Source organism: Scyliorhinus canicula, chromosome 5 (genome assembly GCF_902713615.1).
Source record: "Scyliorhinus canicula chromosome 5, sScyCan1.1, whole genome shotgun sequence".
NCBI classification, from domain to species: domain Eukaryota; kingdom Metazoa; phylum Chordata; class Chondrichthyes; order Carcharhiniformes; family Scyliorhinidae; genus Scyliorhinus; species Scyliorhinus canicula.
Window position 1 is genome coordinate 114,846,586 of NC_052150.1, and position 23,532 is coordinate 114,870,117.

Here is a 23,532-nt window from a genome sequence, read left to right on the forward strand (position 1 = left end):
CTTAACTGAATTTACTGCCTCATTTAAATATTGGTAAACCTAATTAGTGACACCATTATTTGCCAACAAATTATGGACCACCATGTTAATCTACTTATTTAGAATTCAAGTTATTGATATTTAGGCTCTCTGTTGAGTATAAGTCATTATTAACGGATATATTCAATGCATCAACAATAGCAGAAATAAATGCTTGCGCCAATATTAATGCTTAGCTAATCGGATGAATACTGCCATTTCCTTTTTAATTAATTTGATCACTCGCATGCATGCAGCTTCATTTTGTGCTGTGAAGAAATGTGATTTGCAAGTGAAAAAGTGCATTATAAAACACAAAAGAATTATTTTGCACTGTGTGGGAAGAAAAAATCGATCCACAGAATACATTGCATGTAATTTTTACAAAACCCTTTTTTGGTATCAAGGAATTAACTATCCATATCATACAATTTAGGATAATAAATCATCAGAGATATTTAATTAAATAATATGGCCAAAATCCATTTTGTGTGAATTAATTTGAGTTAGATGACCTTATTGACAGTAATTTAGGCTTCAGTGAACAGCGGTACAGTAGACCAATTATACATATCGAATTAAAGTAAATTCAGTACTAGATCCACATCTTAGAACATGCCCACTGATTTCTTTCATTTTACTACGTTCAGAGAGGCCAAAGCTTACCCATGGACCCTGGTCTGTGCTGAGAAATTGTTCCTTCCCTCCTCCCTGCAACAGCAAATATCTGCAGGCAAACTATTTTGGTCTGTTGAAAGAAATCTTAATTTTATTACAATAAGGAATTTCACATTTTGAAGAGAGATTATGAGAGTTGTTTTCCCAAATGAATATGTAAAAGATTGGATTACAGTATAATTAGCTGGTGATAGTATTTATGCCCTTTCAATTCAATGTGTGGCATCACTTCTAATGTGGTTCTTCTGAATCATATTTATTGTGTGAAGAGATATGGATAAGAATTGTTCAAACCCTCTTGAAGCAGCCCTCTGCATTTGGTGTCGTAGCTACAAAGTGCCTGCTTTGCGTTCTGATCTCTAAAAGGCTGATTATTATGGTCTGGGGAAAGACTGTCAGAAATGGCGGACTGAATGAAGGGATTTTTCACTCAACATCCAAATGACACACAGCAGCAAGAGAATTAAATAGATGACTAACCAATGCCCTTTTGCCTGAAGATGAAGATGCGATTGCAAAGTTGTAAACCTCAACATGACATTTTGCAGGATTAAGTCTCCCTGTGATTCTGCTGTAGGTTTTAATCACCCAGCTTCCTCAATCAGAAGTGTTTTAGCCTGAGCTCTGTGTGTTTGTTGAAGTCCTCACTGGAGCATCTTACAAGCATATATCCGCAGAGGAGCAGCACGCCATCACTGAGTGAGGAGAATTATGGGCTTCCAGGTACTTAATTAAAAAATTAAGCAGAAAAGCTTTAGTGTCAACATTCACAAGCAGTTAGCATAGTGGAGCACCGCTATAATTGAGTTTACGTGCAAATGTTTATATGTGGGCTGCAGCAGTCTCAGGTTCATTTTACTTCACGCTGTTAATTTGGGTTCTGAATCTGTGCCGCATGCTGATCTTTCCTATTTTGCTGGGCCATCTGGTAGATTCAGTTTTGAAAATAAAAGCAGGAGCACCACAGTAGATTTGGCAAAGATCACAGTAAGGAACATGCTGTATCATATTCATGAATTTATACCATTGGCATTGGTCCTTCTTTCTGAAAATAGTTCTTTTATTTCTTAGAACAAAATGCCTGAAGAAATATAACCACACAGTGGCCCAGATTTTCCTGTCCAAGTAATGCTGAAGCTAATGATGCTCACTGTTATTTAAGCACAAATGGTACAGCAACTGCTCCAGCTTCCTCCTGAAGGACGTGTTTGTTAGGTGAATTGGACATTCTGAATTCTCCCTCAGTGTACAAGAACAGGCACCGGAGTGTGGCGCCAAGGGAGTTTTCACAGTAACTTCCTAGTAATGCTAATGCAAGCTTACTTGTAACACTAATAAAGATTATTATTAACTTTGGTGCAAGTGACAGATGTGACTGTATGATTGCACTATTCTGCAATTAGATCCACAAAACTGCATCTTGCTATCCAGTTCAGCACTGAAATGCATTCGATGGCGTAAAGTTATAGCATTTACATGATAGATCTGAACGACATTTGCTGTAAAATTATTTCACCTCTCAGTGCCCTCTTAATTATGTATGTATTAATTAATGCCAATCAACTTCTCTGTCACTGACCAATGAACCATAAAATATTAAAAATATTTCTCCTCTCCCTCTTTTCCTCACCTCTCTTTAATCCAATTTATCTTTCTTTCTTTTTGTGCTGAATTTTCACACTAAGGGAGAGCCTCTTTGTCACTGCGAAAATGGCAGGAGAGTTTGAAACGCCTAAGTCCTGCCTCCGAACACAGCACCTACCATTTTTGTGGGTTACCATCCCGCTCAATGTTTATGCCTACAAATCATTCCAGGGATCCACAGGGGACCTATGCAGCATCACAAAGTCCTCAGCATATAAATAGATCAAGGAAGTGATAATTACCCTGTACAGTAAGGCTCAACATGATGTGAAATTCACACTTGATGAAGTTAGCCAGGCTGTGAGATTTCTAGGGTTTGCAGCTATCCCAGGATTCTTGAAATTACAAGGTACAACTGATTGCATATGTGTGGCTTTGAAAGCTTCATGGCACCAGCCTCTAACATTCATTAATGGATAAGTGTTCCCAATTCCTGAACATTCAACTGCGAGTTCAACTGATATGTGATCAGCAGAAGCACTTCATGCACATTTGTGCCAAATATCCGGGGAGAAACCATGACTCATACATCTTGAGTTACACATATTCAAAGGGCCTCAGTAGTTGCAAGGATGGCTGCTTGGGGATTGTGGTGAATGTAACTCTGTAATTCACACTGATATATATATGAGACTGTACGATTGTAAGCACAGTTGCGTTGCCCGACCACTAGGGGGAGTAGCTCTGGGAATGCTTACGAGTTTGTACAGGGCTCCACCCTTGGCTCCGCCCACGGCTCCTCCCCTTGGACTGCTGTATAAATATCGATGCCCAGAGCCAGCCGACCAGTTCATTGAGAGTTCAGCGTGTAACAGGCTAGCTCTGTAGTACGTAGATTAAAACCACTGTTCATATCTCAAAGCACGTGTCTAGTGAATTGATAGTCTCATCAATTTAATATACTTAAGAAACAGTCAGGATCAATCATGGAATCAGCCCTCACACCTGAGCGACTGGAACTCGACCCACAGGATGCAGAGGCAAAAGAAATTTTTTCTCATTGGCTCCGGTGTTTTAAAGCCTACCTGGCGGAAGCAAGCACAGCCGAAACAACGGAGGAGCAGAAACTGAGCCTACTGCATGCGAGGGTGAGCCACAGAATCTCTACTCAACTAAACTGTGCCGGTTCATATACAGAAGCCCTAACGCTACTCGACGAAATGTATGTGAGGCCTGTTAATGAAGTCTATGCACGACACATGTTCACGACTCGCCGCCAGCGGCCTACGGAATCGCTCGCAGAATTCCTGAGAGAGCTTAAAACTTTATCTAGTGACTGTAATTACCAGGCGGTTACCGCGGCAGAACATAGATAACTTGCTGTAAGGGATGCCTTTGTTACGGGCCTTAGGTCAAATTACGTGCGCCAGCGACTGCTTTAAAAGGGGGCCCTAAATCTTGAAGCGACTATTGAACTTGCTACCACTATGGAGGTCTCCTTCCGCAGCCTCACCTCGTTCCCCGCGTACCCCGCGACCCCGTCATGGGCCCCCGACCAGTGACTCCCCCAGGCCTGCGCCGCGCAGCCGCCCAGCCACAATGCTGCCCCAGCCTGCCATTTTTGCGGCCAGAATCAGCACTCGCGGCAGCACTGCCCGGCCCGCAACGTGACCTGCAGCAGCTGCGGGCGAAAAGGACACTATGCCAGAGTGTGTCTGGCGAAGAAAGCCCCAGCCTCTAACCCTCCCACGGCTCAAAGCACTCGTTCCGCCCCAGCCTCTAACCCTCCCACGGCACAAAGCACTCGATCCCTGATTTCACAGGCCCGCAGGCCCCAAAATGCTGCAGTCTGTATGCCGACTCCGCCCCCACCCAACATGTGTGACTCATGAGGGAGGCCATCTTGGCAATCCTCCTCCATGCGGCCAGCCATGTGTGACTCATGGGGGTGGCCATCTTGGGATCCATCCCCTTCAAAACTCTGAAACTCATCTCGACGACTACGAACTCAGAGGGCAGTCATCACGGGGCCACTCCAGCACTCGAGCCGCCGACTACCCACAACTCAGCGCAGACACTCTGGACCAATCGCGCCCGAAGCATCTGCGAAATTCGATGGCGACGGTCCAAATTAACGGGTACAGTACACCATGCCTTTTCGACTCCGGGAGCACTGAGAACTTCGTACACCCAGATCTGGTAAGACGCTGTTCGCTCCCCATTTTCCCTGCGCGGCAAACTATCTCCCTCGTTTCGGGCTCCCACTCTGTCCAGATCCAAGGGCGCACCGCCGCGATGCTCACAATCCAAGGCGCTAGCTATGCCAAATTCCAGCTCTACGTCCTGCCCGAACTCTGCGCCCCACTCTTATTGGGCCTAGATTTTCAGTGTAACCTCAAGAGTCTCACCCTCAGTTTCGGCGGGCCCCTACCCCCACTCACTATCTGCAGCCTAGCCACGCTGTGAATCACCCCCCTTCCTCTCTTTGCCAATCTCACCCAGGACTGTAAACCCGTAGCCACTCGCAGCAGGCAGTACAGTCTGCAGGATAGGGTGTTCATCAGATCAGAGGTCCGAAGGCTTCTCAGTGAGGGGATCATAGAGGCCCGCAACAGTCACTGGAGAGCTCAGGTGGTGGTCGTCAAGACTGGGGAAAAATTCCGCATGGTCGTAGACTATAGTCAGACCATTAATAGGTTTACGCTCCTTGACGCGTACCCCCTCCCAGGATTGCAGACATGGTAAATCAGATCGCCCAGTATCGGCTCATTTTCACGGTGGATCTGAAGTCTGCATACCACCAGCTCCCAATCCGCCCGGAGGACCTCCACTACACGGCATTCGAAGCAGATGGCCGCCTTTTCCATTTCCTCCGGGTTCCCTTCGGCGTCACTAATGGGGTTTCGGTGTTCCAATGAGCAATGGACCGAATGGTGGACCAGTACGGGCTGCGGGCCACGTTCCCGTACTTGGATTATGTTACCATCTGCGGCTATGACCAGCAGGACCATGACGCCAACCTCTACCGTTTTCTCCAGACGGCTCAGAAACTAAACCTCACCTATAACATGGAGAAATGCGTTTTCCGTACGACCAGACTAGCCATCCTCAGCTATGTTATGGAAAGCGGAGTCCTTGGTCCCGTCCCGGTCCGTATCCCCTCTCAGAACTCCCTCTCGCTCATTGTCCCAAGGCCCTCAAACGGTGCTTGGGATTCTTTTCGTATTACGCCCAGTGGGTCCCTCAATATGCAGACAAAGCCCGCCCACTCTTTAAGGCCACACTATTTCCCCTGTCAGCTCAGGCGCGCCAGGCCTTCAACTGCATCAAGGAGGACATCGCCAAAGCGGCCATGCGGACGGTGGATGAATCCACCCCCTTTCAGGTTGAGAGCGACGCCTCAGAGGTAACTCTTGCAGCCACTTTAAATCAGGCAGGGAGACCAGACGCATTCTTCTCCCGTACCCTCTCCGCTTCGGAACTCCAACACTCGGCAGTCGAAAAAGAAGCACAAGCCATTGTGGAGGCTATTCGTCACTGGAGGCACTACCTCGCAGTTAGGGGGTTCACCCTCATCACCGACCAAAGATCGGTTGCCTTCATTGAACTCTCCACCTATAGCTACGATATTAAGTATCGATATTAAGTATTCACACTGATATATATATGAGACTGTACGATTGTAAGCGCAGTTGCGTTGCCCTACCACTAGGGGAGTAGCTCTGGGAATGCTTAGGAGTTTGTACAGGGCTCCACCCTTGGCTCCGCCCACGGCTCCTCCCCCTGGACTGCTGTATAAATATCGATGCCCAGAGCCAGCCAACCAGTTCATCGAGTGTTCAACGTGCAACAGGCTGGCCCTGTAGTAAGTAGATTAAAACCACTGTTCATATCTCAAAGCACATGTCTAGTGAATTGATGGTCTCATCAGGGAACCCATCCAAACGATGGCTCCTGACTGCCATGCGTTATAGAGCACTATGGAGGAGAGAAACAATGCCACCAATAAGGCAACACGATCCATCCTCAACCAGACCACTGATGTCCTGAAGGTGCACTTCTGATATTTGGACTGCTCAGGTTGGGTTCTGCAGTACCCTCCACAGTGGATGTCTTGCATCATCATAGTCTGTTGTGCTCTTCATAACTTGGTGCTTCAAATGCAGGGAGCAGGATTCTTCATCCCACTGCACCTGTTTTCTGGTGCAGCGCACACCCGCCGGCAGCAGAATTCTCTATCCCGGCAGCTGGCCAATGGGATTTTGCATTGTGGGCACACCCAGGCTGTTGGGAAATCTGCAACAGTGAATGTGCTGGCAATGAAACGGAGGATCCCGCTGACGGAGGGTCCAGCCCAGGATCTTTGCCAAAAGGAAATATGGTGGAAGCTGAGAGCCTCTCAGACGATGAAGAGCAGAAAGGGAAGAAATCTGAAGAGGGAAATGAGGGTTGACTTCCACGTGAGGATGCCATCAAAGAAGCATGATGTGGAAGATGTGTCCACATCACACTGAAAGCCACAAGATTCCAGGAGGTTTACAGTACAGGCAACAGAACACAGACACATTCTTTCTGTTCCTTTGTGCGATGCCAGTGCTCTGACAGGCCTTTTCAACCAGTGACATAGAGAGCAAGTTCAGCATTCAGGCTTGCACCTTCAACCCTCATGATTCTGTAGGCCCTAATCTTAGTAAAGGTCAGCGGTGAATCCTGTATCTGGGGGCTCTGGGAAGTGAAAGTTGGCATAACAGCACAAACACTGCATCAAAGGATTTGATGCAGTTGTTGCCACCTTAACAAGAAATCCTTAGCAGACACTGAGATGTGCGCATGGTTGGCAAGACCATCATGGCTGCAGGTCTTGTGTTTTGACACTACCAATGAAGGCAGCCTTTTAATTTTGTGAAATAATGATAGCCATCCTTCCAACACTATTGACCACACTTAACTCCATGTTTTCTTATAAGTAGTATAGGTTACTTAACACATTTTGCAGAAACTTCCAGGAAAGATTTTGACACGTCTCCCTGACATAACACAAGGGTAGAGTAACTATCACGAGTCAGCTAACATATCAGATGAATGTGAGACTCTCAAAAAGAAGCAATCAATGAATGGGAGCTTGGCTTACCCTTACTATAAAAGAGCAAATAGATGCATACGCACAATGCTTTCAGAAGCCATTGTCATGAACATCAAATGTATTTACAAAGGTGCATGATATAGACCATGATTGAACACCCATGACCCGGAAGTGAATTTTTTTTTATTCCAACCGCCATGTTTTGGTGCCTCTGAGACAACCGCAGCAGAAGTGGAGGAAGCCTATTGACTGATCCATTCGGTTGGCCTTGGCAACTTTGGCAGGTGCTGTCTAGAGGACGGAGATCTGAAGGACCCCGGCCTGCCAATTCACCTACCCTGCACATTTTTTCTGATTGTGGGGGTGAGACCCACACAGACACAGGGAGAATGTGCAAACTCCACATGGACAGTGACTCGGGGCCAGGGTCGAACGTGGGTCCTCAGCGCCATGAGGCAGCAATACTAACCACTGCACCACCGTGCCACCTAAAATGTTCCTATTCTAATTTGTCTCTATTTGTACATGAATTTTCAGTACAATTACTTTCTTATAGACATTTGTTTTATGTATGTTCCTGCAGCATATTCACCTCTTGTAAAAACTGAGGAAAATGAGCATGATATCAGTCATAGATTAATAAAAGCTGCAAATATTCGAAATACATGGAGGCTATGATTGAACATAAAGAGATTAAATTAAAGAAAATTGATTGGCAAATCTTGTAAGATGGGGAAAAATAGCATTCATGATTGGGGGGGGGGGAGGTGGGGGAAGGGGGTGTCATTGGCGGACCTAAGGAGCCCAGGAACAGAAGAAGAACGAGGGTCTGTGATGTCTCCCCCTCACCCTGAGTCTATGACAAAGGGACATTACTTAAAATCAGAACCACCCACTAAGTTAGAATGATAGACGTGCAAAACTCTCTCAGTGGAGCAGATGCTAGTTCATTAATAATTTTAACTCTGAGATCATTAGGTTTTTACTAGCCAATGAATGACAGGCAGTAGAATTAAGATATATGACCAGCCATGATCTAATTGAATGGTGGAACAGGCTCCAGAGGTTGAACATCTTTCTACTCCCTGTTCTTATATTCTTCTGTTTCAGATACAATAACTGAATTATTTCAACTTCAACATATTCACTCTCTTATCGTACACTTTTTAACCTATGTTTTTGGTTACTTGAGTTCTTACCCTCTGTTTGAGGTAGCACAGTGGTTAGCGCTGTTGCTTCACAGTGCCAGGCTAGGGTCACAGTCTGTGCAGAGTCGGCTCGTTCTCCCCGTGTCTGCGTGGGTTTCCTCCGGGTGCTCCGGTTTCCTCCCACAAAGTCCCAAAAGATGTGCTGTTAGGTAATTTGGACATTCTGAATTCTCCCTCAGTGTACCCGAACAGGAGCCGGAGTGTGGCGACTCGGGGATTTTCACAATAACTTCATTGCAGTGTTAATGTAAGCCTGCTCGTGACAATAACAAAGATTATTATTATTATTGTGCGTAGTGCACGGGCATATAAACAGTGAGATTAGCTCCAGTAAAACACAGCAAGGAATTCAATGACAACATTGAACATGGAGTTAATGGGTGTCAAATCAGGGAGCGCCAAGTAGGTTAATAAAAGCAAAATACTGCTGGAACTTAGTGGCAGGCAAAAAGTCAGGAACCCACTGGTATAAAATCACAGTTCAGCTATCCCACTGCCAAGTGACGTCAACACAATTTGCATTAATTGACATCTCATAGACGTTCATTAAAACAGCTGCTCATCGGAATCTCCTCACGCATTCAAATCTTGCTTCACGTCAGAGGAGTCATAATATCCACATGTATATCATGAGATGCAGACAGGCAGTGTCTGACACACAGGATAACCAATGAACACACACAACACAGAACAACCCATCACCAGACAGGACACCACCACTATAAAGCTCACAGGGCATTAAGGCTCTCCATCTCTCACACAGGACACGGCCAGGGAGATAGTCGCAGTGCACAGGCCAATGAACATCATCACCATGTGATAGAGAGCTAGTCTGGTCAAGCCAGTAGGAGGTTATCAGTTAGGGTAATAGAGTGTCGACCCACAGCAGGTTATGTACAGCAATCAACAGGTTCAATAAAACAGTGTTGGACCATCTCCTGTGTCGGAAGCCTGTTTCTCGTTTTACTGCATCCAGTTGCAGTTGATGTTAGACCAACACAGATAACACATCAAGAGGGGAATTACATTGGTCTCAAAAGAATTTGAGACAGTTTTGCAAAATTCAGACTGCAGTTCACTTGTGCCTTTCAGGTGAGTGCAACATACATAGCTTACCTGTCATAGTGCTGCAATGCCACACTGCTGGGGATGTTGTCTGGTCTGTTCCTGCTCTTCGCTGACGTTGTCCACAAAGACACCCTCTGATAGTGATACAGGCCTCCATTTTCCAACACTGACCAGTACTATGGCTGGGTTTGGGGAGTTCAGGGGTCTCCTGCTTCAGGTGACTGACACCACTAACATGACTGTGCTGCGCTACTCGGGCAGTACTGCACTTTCACAAATGAGGAATTCTCACCTTTCTAGGGGGCTAGGTTGATGCCGGAGGGTTTGGCGCTGCTCCAGCTGGCGTCAAAGGGACGGCACGAGTTCACGCGTGCGCGGAACGGCTGGCATGATTCCGCGCAATGCGCGGACCAGCCTTGCCGCTCATCCCGCCCCCTATTTCTGCAGTTATTCTACACCACTACCCTCGCAGTTCAGTTGCCTCGCAAACCGTACTACTTTCACTCGTGTTAAATCCTCTCATCTTATCTGCCTCTCCTATCTGATAATGCTCTGTCTAGAATCCTGACTACAATTCTGTTGCGTATCCGCTCATCCTTTAAGATTCCGTAATCTCAGTTCCCTGTCAGCCTATAGAGATCAGTGATGAACAAATCCATGCACTCTCCTGGTCTTTGCTTTCTTTTATTGAATTTGGTCTTCTCTAATAATAATTTCTGATGGATTCGGAAATAAGGGCTGAAGGCTTGTAGGGCTTATTCCGAAGCCGTTGAAGTCTCATCAACCCCTGCCTTGTTATTACATCATCAGTGATAGATTCTATTGCATAAAGTAATGCGTCACCTGTTTTTCTGTGTGTAATTCCAAAGCAATTCTATACCTTGTGAATATTTTTATCAACTTGGCCCAGTTCTGGTCTTGTCACACGTTTTCTGCACTCTGAAGTCTGGGAGTTGTAATTTGGATTCCATGCATCTGCTTAGCCCTGGAATTCTTCATGCTTTGTGCTGCTGCTCCATCAATGTTGCAATGTCTTGGTGAGTCTCAAATACTTTTCTTTCTTCCTTCCTTTGAGGATCTTTTTTCTTTCCAGCCCTTTATCTTCTTTTTAGTGGCTGCTGGGTCTTTTACTCGCTGTCAGTATGGGAGCAATTCTCCAGAACGATTTGTAAGTGTGGTAGCGAGCGGGAGCTGCCGTGTACTTGCTGGTGCTCAGCCCGGCAAGTCCAGCAATGTTATTCAATGTTAATTGGTCCAGTTTACACACCCACTCCCACCACTGAGAATCACGCATGCGGCTAACAATGCCCTCTCTGTGTCTCTGCAGGAGAGGGCCCAAACTGGCGGAGGTGTGCCGGGCATTCGGATCCTCACCACCTTTGAGGAACAGACCCTGGAGATTACAGGGCTGGTGAAGGACAGAGCAGTCACCAATGCAGAGGTCGGCGCACACAACAGAGGTGAGGATCCTGCCGCAATTTCGATGTCGGGCGCTATTCTCCACCCAATCGCCATTCACAATTTTGGCGTCGGGCAACGGAGAATTCCACCCCAAGCATTTCCACATTTGAACCTCTACACAAGATTGGAGCTTCTCCTCCTTTCAGAACTCCTTAACGATCCTCTCATGGACTGTGCTGATCTCTTCACACATCTTCTCTACTGAGTAGTACTATGTGTATGTATGCTTCATCCGATGCTGTGTATATGTGTTTACATTGTGTATTTATGTTTGCCTTATGTTTTTTTTCATGTATGGAATGATCTGTCTGGACGCAGAACAATACTTTTCACTGTACCCTTGTACACATGACAATAAATGAATCCAAATCCAAATCATACTCGCTGACACCAGAAACAGCCCCATGAAACCGGCACGCCAGCCAGCACCAGTATTTTCATTCCCCAACGACCTCCCTTCCAAAGTCAGCAGAAGCAGAAATTTTGTAACACTGCCTGGAAATTAGGGCTGGGATTTCCCCTCCTTTTCCACTGGCGGGACCTTCCCAAGCGGTGAGTTACCTGGCAACATGGCTGGCTAGCAATGGAAATTGCCATTGACTTTGGCAGAACCAGAACCAGAACCGTCCCCAGCACTGGCAGCAGGAGATGAAGCACCGTTCACTGAAACCAACCCACACCACCAGAAAACCCGTGGGCGGAGTGTGCTGCCGTTGGGACCAGCGAATCCCGCTCCCAGTGAATGACCACAGAATTCCGATCACATTTTCCCAGTGTCTCCGGCATAACTTGGGTAGAAGATTCTAGTGACCCTGATGAAATAATGTAACCAAACTTTGCACTGTTTCCCAAGGTTTCTATAGACCTTCCACTCAATTTATAGCGGAAATTCTGGAGAACATCTTTTGGACATTAATAGGGTAATTGTCTATCTTGCAAATGAAAAATTGCCAGCTGGGCAAGGAGCCAAAAAGATTAATTCCCCATGGTACTATACCGCAGTCAGAACCAACACTTCAAATAGACAAGAAAAACAGAGGGGAAAGATTCCTCTCAGCAATGCTCAAAATTATTTGGACACTGAATGAAAATCGGTGCAGTCACTATAAATATAAGTTTTATTACTTTGTCAGTTTGGAAGATTAAACAAGGAAATTACTAAATTGTTAGAATATATAAATGGAAAGCAAAATATTAGCGTCATATACAAACAATTAAGAAAATAATGAATTGTTTATATTGCTCCAGATTGATTCTTATTTCATGCTTGGCTTGCTTTTATTTTGAACATTTATGCAATTGCTCTGGAACAAGGATCTTTGAACAAGCCTTCTTTGCAGTCCAGAATCTATTGAAGTTGTGTTTCAAGTAGCACCAGCTTGCTACAAATATTCTTAATTTTTGAGTGTGTATGTAAATGTTCGTAATGTGAAACCCAATTTACAGGTAACACCTGGAACATTATTGACCCTTCTACTTACAATCTCTATAGCGACTGTGCTCCCGTGGGAACAATAATGCGATAGACACAGCAGTTTGGGCTTTCTTGCAAAGAGCTGCTAATAAGGTGAAACCTGATCGTCAAATATTTTCCTTATTGCAAATATTCTCCGAGGATGGAAGATGAGCAGAACCGGATTATGTTTTCATAAACTGCAAAAATTAAAAAGATAATATCATTATGCAAAGAAAAATTGAGCAGTATTATAATTGACTCATGCAAGATTTCTGCATCATTTTCCAATTCCTATTTAAATCTTAAAATTAATTTAATCAGTACAATTTATGTGCAGGGTGAAAACATTTACTCCTCAACCTTACACTACATGTCTCCTCACAGATGTTGATACTAATTAGCCATAGAGGGATAAATATCAATTACTTGTTATATTGCCAGCCAGGTTGTGATATTTGAAGACAATTTTGTAAGATAATTATTGGAAATAGATAAATAATATTTTCTTTCAATCAAGAGAACATCTGATAAATATTTTTTACAGATTATTTGATGGACATCAAATTTAATATAATCTACAGGGATTATTGTTACCTCAGGGCATGTTCGAATTGGCCCTTTACTGTCGTCTGGACTCAACGTGAAAATTTCTGAGCATAACTGCTTTTCTCAATTTTTTAGACAGAAGGTGTTGGCAATGGCTGTTCTGTTTATTTAATCACTCCTTATCATGGACTTAAGCTTTTCTTATTTCCTCCTGTCCCACCACCATTTCCCTGTGGTTGGAGTTTTAGATATTGGGAGGTATTTGTAAAGAAAGACAGATACCATGTTCATGTGTTTGATGATGTCATTGTAATGTTATAAAAATTCATGGTGCACAAGGAATAGCAGCAAGGCTGGGGATTGGAGGTGTTTTATTAACCCAGAAAGGTCCACCAAAGTGCTAATGAAAAAAAATAAAAAAATAGAATGTGAGAAAACTAGCAGAAATATAAAACAGATTGTAAGAGATTTTACAAGTATATGAAAAGGAAGAGAGTAGCTAAAGTAAACATTGTTATCTTACAAATGGTGGCAGGAGAAATGATTCAGGGAATTGAGTAAATAACAGAGAGAATGAACAAATATATTGCCTGTCAACAGTAGAAGGAATGAGTTGCAATCTAAAAATAGCTGAAGCTGCTGGAGGGAATGAGGAAATTAAGGAAATTGTAATCAGCAGAATAAAACTTAAAAGAATAAAATTCAACAGATCTTCAGGACTTGATGACTGACATCCTAGGGTTCCAAAAAAAGAGATAGCTGCACAGCTAGGGGAGGGTCTAGTTATTATTTTCTAAAACTCCCTCGATTCTGGTTTGGTCCCAGCACACTGGGAACTATCATATGTGACACCACTATTCAAGAAAGGAGGGAGAGAGAAAACTGGGAACTACACGCCAGTTTGCCTAACATCAGTCATCAGGAAAGTGGTAGCATCTATTATCAAAGGATCCCAAAAAACGCACCTAGAAAATCGTAGGATGATCAGACAAAGTTAATATGTTTGACAAATGTATTGGAATTATATGAGGATGTAACTAATAAGGTGTCTAAAAGGGAACCACTGGATAGAGTATACCTGGATTTCCAAAGACATTCAATAAGGTGCCACACAAATGGTTAATAGGAAAGACAAGAGCTCATGGAGTCCGGGGTAATATATTCACACTGATAGATGATTGATTAACAGACAAGAAGCAACGAGTAGGCATAAATGGGACATTCTGAGGTTGGCAGGCTGTGACTAGGGGAGTGCCACAATAATCAGTTCTGGGACTTCAGCTATTTACAATCTTTATTAATGACTTTGGCAAAGAGACAGAGTAATGTATCTATGTTTGCTGATAATACATAGCTAGGTGGAAATGGAAGTTGTGAGAAAGTAACAAACTGGCTGCAAAGAGATTTAGTCAGATTAAGCGAGTGGGTAACAAGATGGCAAATGGAGTTTAATCTGGGATGCACAAGATTATTCAGTAACGGTAGGAAAGAAGAATATATTTTAAAGGCATGAAACTCGGAAATGTTGATGTTCAGAGACAAGAAACATAAGGTTCTCATGCAAGCACATTAAGCAATTAGAAAGACATGTTGGCCTTTATTGCCAGAAAATTGAAGAACAGCAATAACGCTGGTTTGCTACAATTGTACAGGAATTTGGTGAGACCACAGTGAGGATACTGTGTGCGATTTTAGTGCCCATACATTAGGAGGGATATACTTGCATTGGAAGCAGTGCAGCAAAAATTGACTGGATTGGTCTCTGGGATGAGAGGATTGTCCTGTAATAAATTGGGTTTATACCCACTGGAGTTTACAAGAACAAGAGATGATCTCATAAGGTTCTGAAGGGGCATGACAGTTTAAACACAGAGGGGCTGTTGCCATTGATTGGGGAATTTAAAACAATGGGGTGGGAGCATCATTTCAGGATAAGGGAACACTCATTTAGGACTGTGTTGCAACACCCTGGGTGAGTGCGCAGTCAGTTCTAGCTCCGGAGTCTCCAGAATTATCCAATAATTTGTGTTTTCCTGAGATCTTGAACTAATGATTACTCCAATGAGTTACAAACACCAGAGTTATAAGTAAACCAGTAACTTTTTATTTATAACAAGGGTAAAAGATAAATATAGAAAGAAACAATTGGAACTATGGTCCACTAGTCTACCTATTCCAAAAACCCCGTCTCACTCTCCATCCAGACTCACACAGAACAGACACATGGGACGAGATTCTCCGCACTCCCGACGGTGCGGAGAATAGCGTGGCTCGTAAAATTTTACGGCCACGCTGTTCCGACGCCCTCCCGCTATTCTCCCCCCCCCCACGCCCAACTCCCGACACGAATCGCTGCCGCCGTTTTTTTACGGCCGGCAGCGATTCACAGCTGATAGATGGGCCGAGTTCCCAGCCCTTTACGGCTGTTTTTACGAACGGCAAACACACCTGGTCTGGCCGTTCGTAAAAACGGCCGTAAACACTCGATTTTATAACCATGGCACCGATTGGCACGGCAGTACCACGGCCATGCCAAGGATGCCATGGGCCCGCGATCGGTGGGCACCGATCGCGGGCAGCGGGCCCGATGCCCACACACTATTTCTCCTTCCTCCGCCCCACAGTATCCATTCGCGGGGCGGCTGAGGGGCAACCCGGCCGCGCATGCGCGGGTTTCGCACAAATGCGCGATGACGTCATCCGCGCATGCGCGGGTTGGAGTCTTCCAATCCGCGCATGCGTGGCTGACGTCATATGACGCATCAGCCGGCGCTAACTCCGGCAAAGCGGGCTTAACGAAATTCGTTAAGCCCGTGATGCCGGAGCTTACGGCGTCGGGCTGCTAGCCCCGACCGGGGACCAGAATCGGTTCCCGGTCGGGAAGGGGGGGGCTGGCGTCAAACCCGCCCGGGTTTGACGCCAGCCTTACGATTTCTCCCGTTTTGGGAGAATCGCGCCCATGGTGAAGAGGTAGGAATAACGAGAATGGAAGTAAAAGGTTTGAGATGAATCTTTGCTGCTGCGGTTGTATCCTCTGTAGGTGGTCGTTTACTCCGAATGCGGCCCTCTGGGCGATTGGTTAGTACAAGAGATTCAGGTCGGTACAATTCTAACCTTCAGCCACCAAATAGACTTCACACAGGAGATTCAGGTCAGTGTAATTCTAATCTCCAAGCACAAGCCTCTGTCTCCCTTGGATATTACTGGAACTTTATATCAGAGAATTGTACAGACTTTTCCCTTCGCCTGATCTCTCTGCAGAAACTGCGGCTATATTATAAAGAGAGTTCTCAGCTTGGGTTCCTCCCAGCCATTCAGACAGAGGATTATGGCATTATAGACCTGGTGAGAAACTGCTTGCACTCTTTCACTCCAGGAGTTCCCTTCTCAGTTCTGATTGCTGCCTGTCTTTTAAATAGGACTGCCTTCACAGGTCTGACTAGGAGCTTTTTTAAATCACCTGGCAGAGAGAGAGAGAGCAGAGATATACAGTGCCATCCAGCTGCTTCCTGGCTGAATCTCTTCTCACAGAACCCAGGGTGAAATGGAGCTCTTCATATGACCAACCTTTCTTCCGGAATATTCTGAGTGGCTCCACCAATTGCAAGCATCAACAGGAGATGGCTCATAATATTAGATTTACTGATTATCTGGTTGCCAAATCTGTCAAACTGACATCATGGGCTCTGCCACAGAACCCAAAGAGGAAGTCCTGGCTCGTCCATTAGACCAGGGGTGTTTTGATATGTCTAACATCTGTAGTTTAAGTAAAACTCTCAGTGTGGCAGCAGCCAGCAAGAACTGTAGATTAAAGGCAGTCAGCAGGACAGAGATTAAAAAGGAAACACAGAACATAGAACATAGAACATAGAACATAGAACACTACAGCGCAGTACGGGCCCTTCGGCCCTCGATGTTGCGCCGACCTGTGAAACCATCTGAAGCCTATCTGACCTACACTATTCCATTTTCATCCATATGTCTATCCAGTGACCACTTAAATGCCCTTAAAGTTGGCGAGTCTACTACTATTGCAGGCAGGGCGTTCCACACCCCGACTACTCTCTGAGTAAAGAAACTGCCTCTGACATCTGTCCTATATCTCTCACCCCTCAATTTAAAGCTATGTCCCCTCGTGTTGGTCATCACCATCCGAGGAAAAAGACTCTCACTGTCCACCCTATCTAACCCTCTGACTATCTTATATGTCTCTATTAAGTCACCTCTCAGCCTTCTCCTCTCTAACGAAAACAACCTCAATTCCCTGAGCCTTTCCTCGTAAGACCTTCCCTCCATACCAGGCAACATCCTAGTAAATCTCCTCTGAACCCTTTCCAAAGCTTCCACATCCTTCCTATAATGTGGTGACCAGAACTGCACGCAGTACTCCAGGTGTGGCCGCACCAGAGTTATGTACAGCTGCAGCATGACCTTGTGGTTCCGAAACTCAATCCCCCTGCTTATAAAGGCTAGCACACCATATGCCTTCTTAACAGCCCTATTAACCTGGGTGGCAACTTTCAGGGATTTATGTACCTGGATGCCGAGATCTCTCTGTTCATCTACACTACCAAGAATCTTGCCATTAGCCCAGTACTCTGCATTCCTGTTACTCCTTCCAAAGTGAACCACCTCACACTTTTCCGCATTAAACTCCATCTGCCACCTCTCAGCCCAGCTCTGCAGCTTATCTATGTCCCTCTGTATCCTATAACATCCTTCAGCACTATCCACAACTCCACCGACCTTCGTGTCATCTGCAAATTTACTAACCCATCCTTCTACACCCTCTTCCAGGTCATTTATAAAAATGACAAACAGCAGTGGCCCCAAAACAGATCCTTGCGGCACACCACTTGTAACTGAACTCCAGGATGAACATTTGCCATCAACCACCACCCTCTGTCTTCTTTCAGCTAGCCAATTACTGATCCAAACCGCTAAATCACCTTCAATTCCATACTTCCTTATTTTCTGCAATAGCCTACCGTGGGGAACCTTATCAAACGCCTTACTGAAATCCATATACACCACATCAACAGCTTTACCCTGATCCACCTGTTTGGTCACCTTCTCAAAAAACTCAATAAGGTTTGTGAGACATGACCTACCCTTCACAAAACCGTGTTGAGTATCGCTAATCAACTTGTTCTTTTCAAGATGATTATAAACCCTATCTCTTATAACCTTTTCCAACATTTTACCCACAACCGAAGTAAGGCTCACAGGTCTATAATTACCAGGGTTGTCTCTACTCCCCTTCTTGAACAAGGGGACAACATTTGCTATCCTCCAGTCTTCCGGCACTATTCCTGTCGACAAAGACGACATAAAGATCAAGGACAAAGGCTCTGCAATCTCCTCCCTGGCTTCCCAGAGAATCCTAGGATAAATCCCATCTGGCCCAGGGGACTTATCTATTTTGACATTTTCTAAAATTGCTAACACCTCCTCCTTTTGAACCTCAATTCCATCTAGCCTGGTCGACTGAACCTGAGTGTTCTCCTCGACAACATTGTCTTTCTCCAGTGTAAACACTGACGAAAAATATCCATTTAATGCTTCCCCTATCTCCTCTGATTCCACACACAACTTTCCACTACTATCCTTGATTGGCCCTAATCTTACTCGAGTCATTCTTTTGTTCCTGATATACCTATAGAAAGCCTTAGGGTTTTCCTTGATCCTATCCGCCAACGACTTTTCGTGTCCTCTCCTCGCTCTTCTTAACTCTCCCTTTAGGTCCTTCCTGGCTAACTTGTAACTCTCAAGTGCCCTAACTGAGCCTTCATGTCTCATGCTAACATAAGCCTTCTTCTTCCTCTTGACAAGTGCTTCAACTTCCTTAGTAAACCACGGCTCCCTTGCTCGACAACTTCCTCCCTGCCTGACAGGTACATACTTATCAAGGACACGCAGTAGCTGTTCCTTGAAAAAGCTCCACATTTCGATTGTACCCATCCCCTGCAGTTTCCTTCCCCATCCTATACCTCCTAAATCTTGCCGAATAGCATCATAATTGCCTTTCCCCCAGCTATAATTCTTGCCTTGCGGTATATACCTATCCCTGCCCATTGCTAAAGTAAACATAACCGAGTTGTGATCACTATCACCAAAGTGCTCACCTACATCTAAATCTAACACCTGGCCGGGTTCATTACCCAGTACCAAATCCAATGTGGCCTCGCCCCTTGTTGGCCTGTCTACATACTGTGTCAGAAAACCTTCCTGCACACACTGCACAAAAACTGACCCATCTATAGTACTCGAACTATAGTATTTCCAGTCAATATTTGGAAAGTTAAAGTCCCCCATAACAACTACCCTGTTACTCTCGCTCCTGTCAAGAATCATCTTTCCAATCCTTTCCTCTACATCTCTGGGACTATTCGGAGGTCTATAGACAACTCCCAACAGGGTGACCTCTCCTCTACTGTTCCTAACCTCGGCCCATACTGCCTCAGTAGACGAGTCCTCAAGCGTCCTTTCTACCGCCGTAATACTTTCCTTGATTAACAATGCCACACCCCCCCCTCTTTTACCATCTTCTCTGTTCTTACAGAAACATCTAAATCCTGGAACCTGCAACAACCATTCCTGTCCCTGCTCTACCCATGTCTCCGAAATCGCCACAACATCGAGATCCCAGGTACCAACCCATGCTGCAAGCTCACCCACCTTATTCCGGATGCTCCTGGCGTTGAAGTAGACACACTTCAAACCAGCGTCCTGCTTGCCGGTGCCCTCTTTCGAACTTTTAACCCTATCCCTGACCTCACTACTCTCAACATCCTGTACACTGGGACTACAATTTAGGTTCCCACAGTCAAAGGATTTACAACAGCATCCTAACAACTGAGATGAGGAGAAATGTCTTCACTCAAAAGGTTGGGAATCTTTGGAATTATTTACCTAAGAGGGTTGTGGATGCTCCAAATGTGGGATATTCAGATTGTTGGTCTGTCAGGGGATCAAGGGAAATGGAATGTGGACGGGAAAGTGGAGTTGAAGCCCAAGGTCAGTAATGATGGTGGTGAATTTTGGAGGAGGCTTACTGGGCCATTTGGTCTGCTCCTGCTCCTGTATAATGTGTTCTTGCATAACATATGAATACATTTCCTGCTCGTCACTCTTCTAAACAAAACAAATAAAAGCATTTCCTGTTTCACTAACTGTACAAATTCAACAGTCACGAACAAATAAACAAATCATTGGCATGATTACAACTGACTCTCTTTTATCCTTTAAACTACATCTAGAACTCAAGTTTAGTAATTGGTTTATGCAGCCTTCCTAATCTCCTTAAAGGCTTTGTTGTAAAATGAAGTTTCTGACTGATTATCTTCGATTGAGTACTCAGAGAAGATTTATTTTGCCCAGAAAATGGTACATCGGACACTGAATTCCAAATTGGTTCAAACTCTGGCATGAGATTGGGATCAAATGGCTTGTGCTTGTAATAATTCCAGGAAGCACGGAATGAAAGCCTAAACTGATTTATTTTGAACTGAGAATAAAGCTGCCACCACGGCACACAAAACATGTTAAAGCCCAGGATTATCAGGAATTGAAGTTCCGATTCTGGGAACTGCATTTAAAGGTCCTGTGAATGAGCCCCAACTGGGCGGACCTCCACCTGCTCACCACAGCAACTCGTATTCTATGAAGGCCACTTCACTTAAATCAGTGATCCTCGTGAAAGTTATCATAGAATCATAGAATCACAGAATTTATAGTGCTGAAGGAGGCCATTCAGCCCATCGAGTCTGCACTGGCCCTTGGAAAGATCACCCCACTTAAACCCACACCTCCACTCTATCCCCATAACCCAGGAGCCCCACCTAACTATTTTGGACACTAAGGGCAATTTAGCATGGCCAATCCACCTAACCTGCACATCTTTGGACTGTGGGAGGAAACCAGAGCACCCAGAAGAAACGCACGCAGACACGGGAGAACGTGCGGACTCTGCACAGACAATGGCCCAATCCAGAAATCAAACCTGAAGTTGTGAAGCAACTGTGCTAACCATTGTGTTACAGTGCTGCCCACTGTGCTGCCATGCTGCCCACCTCTCCACATTCCCTTCAAGTCCGAATCACTCTCTCAATCACATGGCGATGTGCCATCTTTCGTCATTTGACACAAGGCCCCAAGTCGGTGACAGGAGAAGCCTGATTGGGGGCGGGGGGCGGGGGGCGTGAAGCAGACTGGGGATTGTCGCTTCTTTGTTGAGTGCCAAAGGGCCACAGACAGAGGCTCATCCTCAATGCTTTTTTTTTTTTTTTTTTTTAAATTTAGAGTACCCAATTCATTTTCCAATTAAGGGGCAATTTAGTGTGGCCAATCCACCTAACATGCACATCTTTTGGGTTGTGGGGGCGAAACCCACGTAGACACGGGGAGAATGTGCAAACTCCACACAGACAGTGACCCAGAGCCGGGAACGAACCTGGGACCTCGGCGCCGTGAGGCTGCAGTGCTAACCCACTGCGCCACCATGCTGCCCACTCATCTTCAATGCTGATCTCTGGTGGAGGATCAATCTCTTCAGCCTCCATTTAAGAATCAGAATCTTCATTGTCAGGGGAAAGAACTCTCGGGTTCCCCATAGGTTGAGCCCCCATGATGTAGGTAATCGCAATAGGCATCAAGGACGTTGTCTCTGCTGAAATCATCTCCACTGGAATGGGTTCCCTGCCTATCAGGTGTTCCAGATGTTTTTTCACAGCCTTCCCTTGGACTCTGATTTTATAAGGAATTGAACCACCTTTTTCCAGCATGACTCTTGGGATCCATTGGGAGCCATCTCCAAAGCTCCACATATAGCTAACATCTCTTAAGGTCTTTTTGGGTCTTCTGGTGTCATAGTTATTTTTTGGGTCTCCTGCTTTGACTACACCTTCTGCCCCAAGTTGGTAAACAGCAGGCTGAGCCTGTTGCGCAGTCACATCCCATTATCAATTCTGCTGGTGTGACGCCCAGTGCCGTGTGCGATATGGTTATATAATTAAAGAGGATCTGGGGCAAATTCATATCTAGGGAACCAGCAGGCTGTTAGACAATGGATGGTATGGCACCATTTGGGTGTGTTTAATGCCATTTGACTTCATGAATGCCAGAAATTCTCCACTGGTAAAGTGGGTACCATCATCAGATATGAGGACCTCTGGTACGCCTTGGGTACAGAAGCTTTGCTGGAGTTTGTCTATTGTTGCATGAGAAGTCACGGATGGACACCGGTGTACTAAGACTGACACTAAGAGTTTCTATGGATATGTGAAGAGAAAGAGATTGATAAAGAGAAAAATAGGGCCCCTACTGCCAGAAACAGGGGAATGCATAATAAGGGACAAAGAAATGGCTGAGCAATACTTTGGTTCTGTCTTCACAAATGAGGACACAAATCTGATCCCAGAAATGTTGGAGAAAGAAAGGTCTAGTGTGAGGAAAGAACTGAGGGAGATCAACATTAGTAGAGAAATGGTGCTGGGAAAATTGATGTGATTGAAGGCGGATAAATCCCCAGGGCCTGAGAATCTGCATCACAGAGTGCTTAAGGAGTTGGCTCTGGAAATAGTGGATGAATTGGTGGTGTTATGAGCCACAATTGAGAGAACCCCAAATTGTATCATGGAGTTCACCTGACCCGCAACTTTTAATAGATTGTAGTTATGGGGAGCACACAGGCCTACCTTACAGGTGTAGTGCAACAGAGAGTTAAAGTACTTTTCAATTAAAACAATGTTTATTTATGAAATCAGTTAACACTTTATAAACCCACAGTGAACATCTTAACAACTATCAACACCAATAAATCCCCCAAAGAATACAGTCCTCTATAGGTAACTCTTAATTATTCCTTGCAACATACATAAGACAAAAAATAACCCTTTTTACAGAAAGACATTAGGTTTAACTTCTCTACTGAGAGCAGTTACCACTTTGAAATCACCAAATGAACATTCTTTAGCTTGCAGAGACTCATAAACATCTTGCTGTGACTGCAGCTTCTCCAAATCTAAAACAAAGCTAAACACACCCTGTAGCAGACAGCCCAAAGCGAAAGTAAAAGCAGACAGACAGACCAACTCCACCCGCACTCTGACATCACTGATAAACACCCATTTCTTAAAGGTACATCCACTACAGCTATTTTATAAACCCCTGTTTCTTAAAGGTACTCTCACATGACAGTGGTCATCTGGGATTGTATAGACTCTGGAACTGTCCCTGCAGATTGGAGGGTAGCTCACATCACTCCGATACTCAAAACAGAGGTAGAGAGAAATCAAGGAATTATAGACCAGTATCGGTAGTGGGGGAATTGCTTGAATCCATTATCAAGGACTTTATCGCCAAACATTTAGAAAGTAGTGACAGGATCAGTCAGAGTCAGCATGGATTTATCAAGGGAAAAGCATGCTTGA

At 44.9% G+C, this 23,532-nt stretch overlaps 1 long non-coding RNA gene across 1 annotated transcript; it reads left to right on the forward strand.

Moving 5' to 3' along the window:
- The first annotated feature begins 1,152 nt into the window (after positions 1 to 1,152).
- LOC119965632 lies at positions 1,153 to 12,794 on the forward strand. Its single transcript, XR_005460578.1, has 2 exons — positions 1,153 to 1,419; positions 10,967 to 12,794. It is a non-coding gene; the product is annotated as an uncharacterized LOC119965632 (long non-coding RNA).
- The last annotated feature ends 10,738 nt before the right edge of the window (positions 12,795 to 23,532 follow it).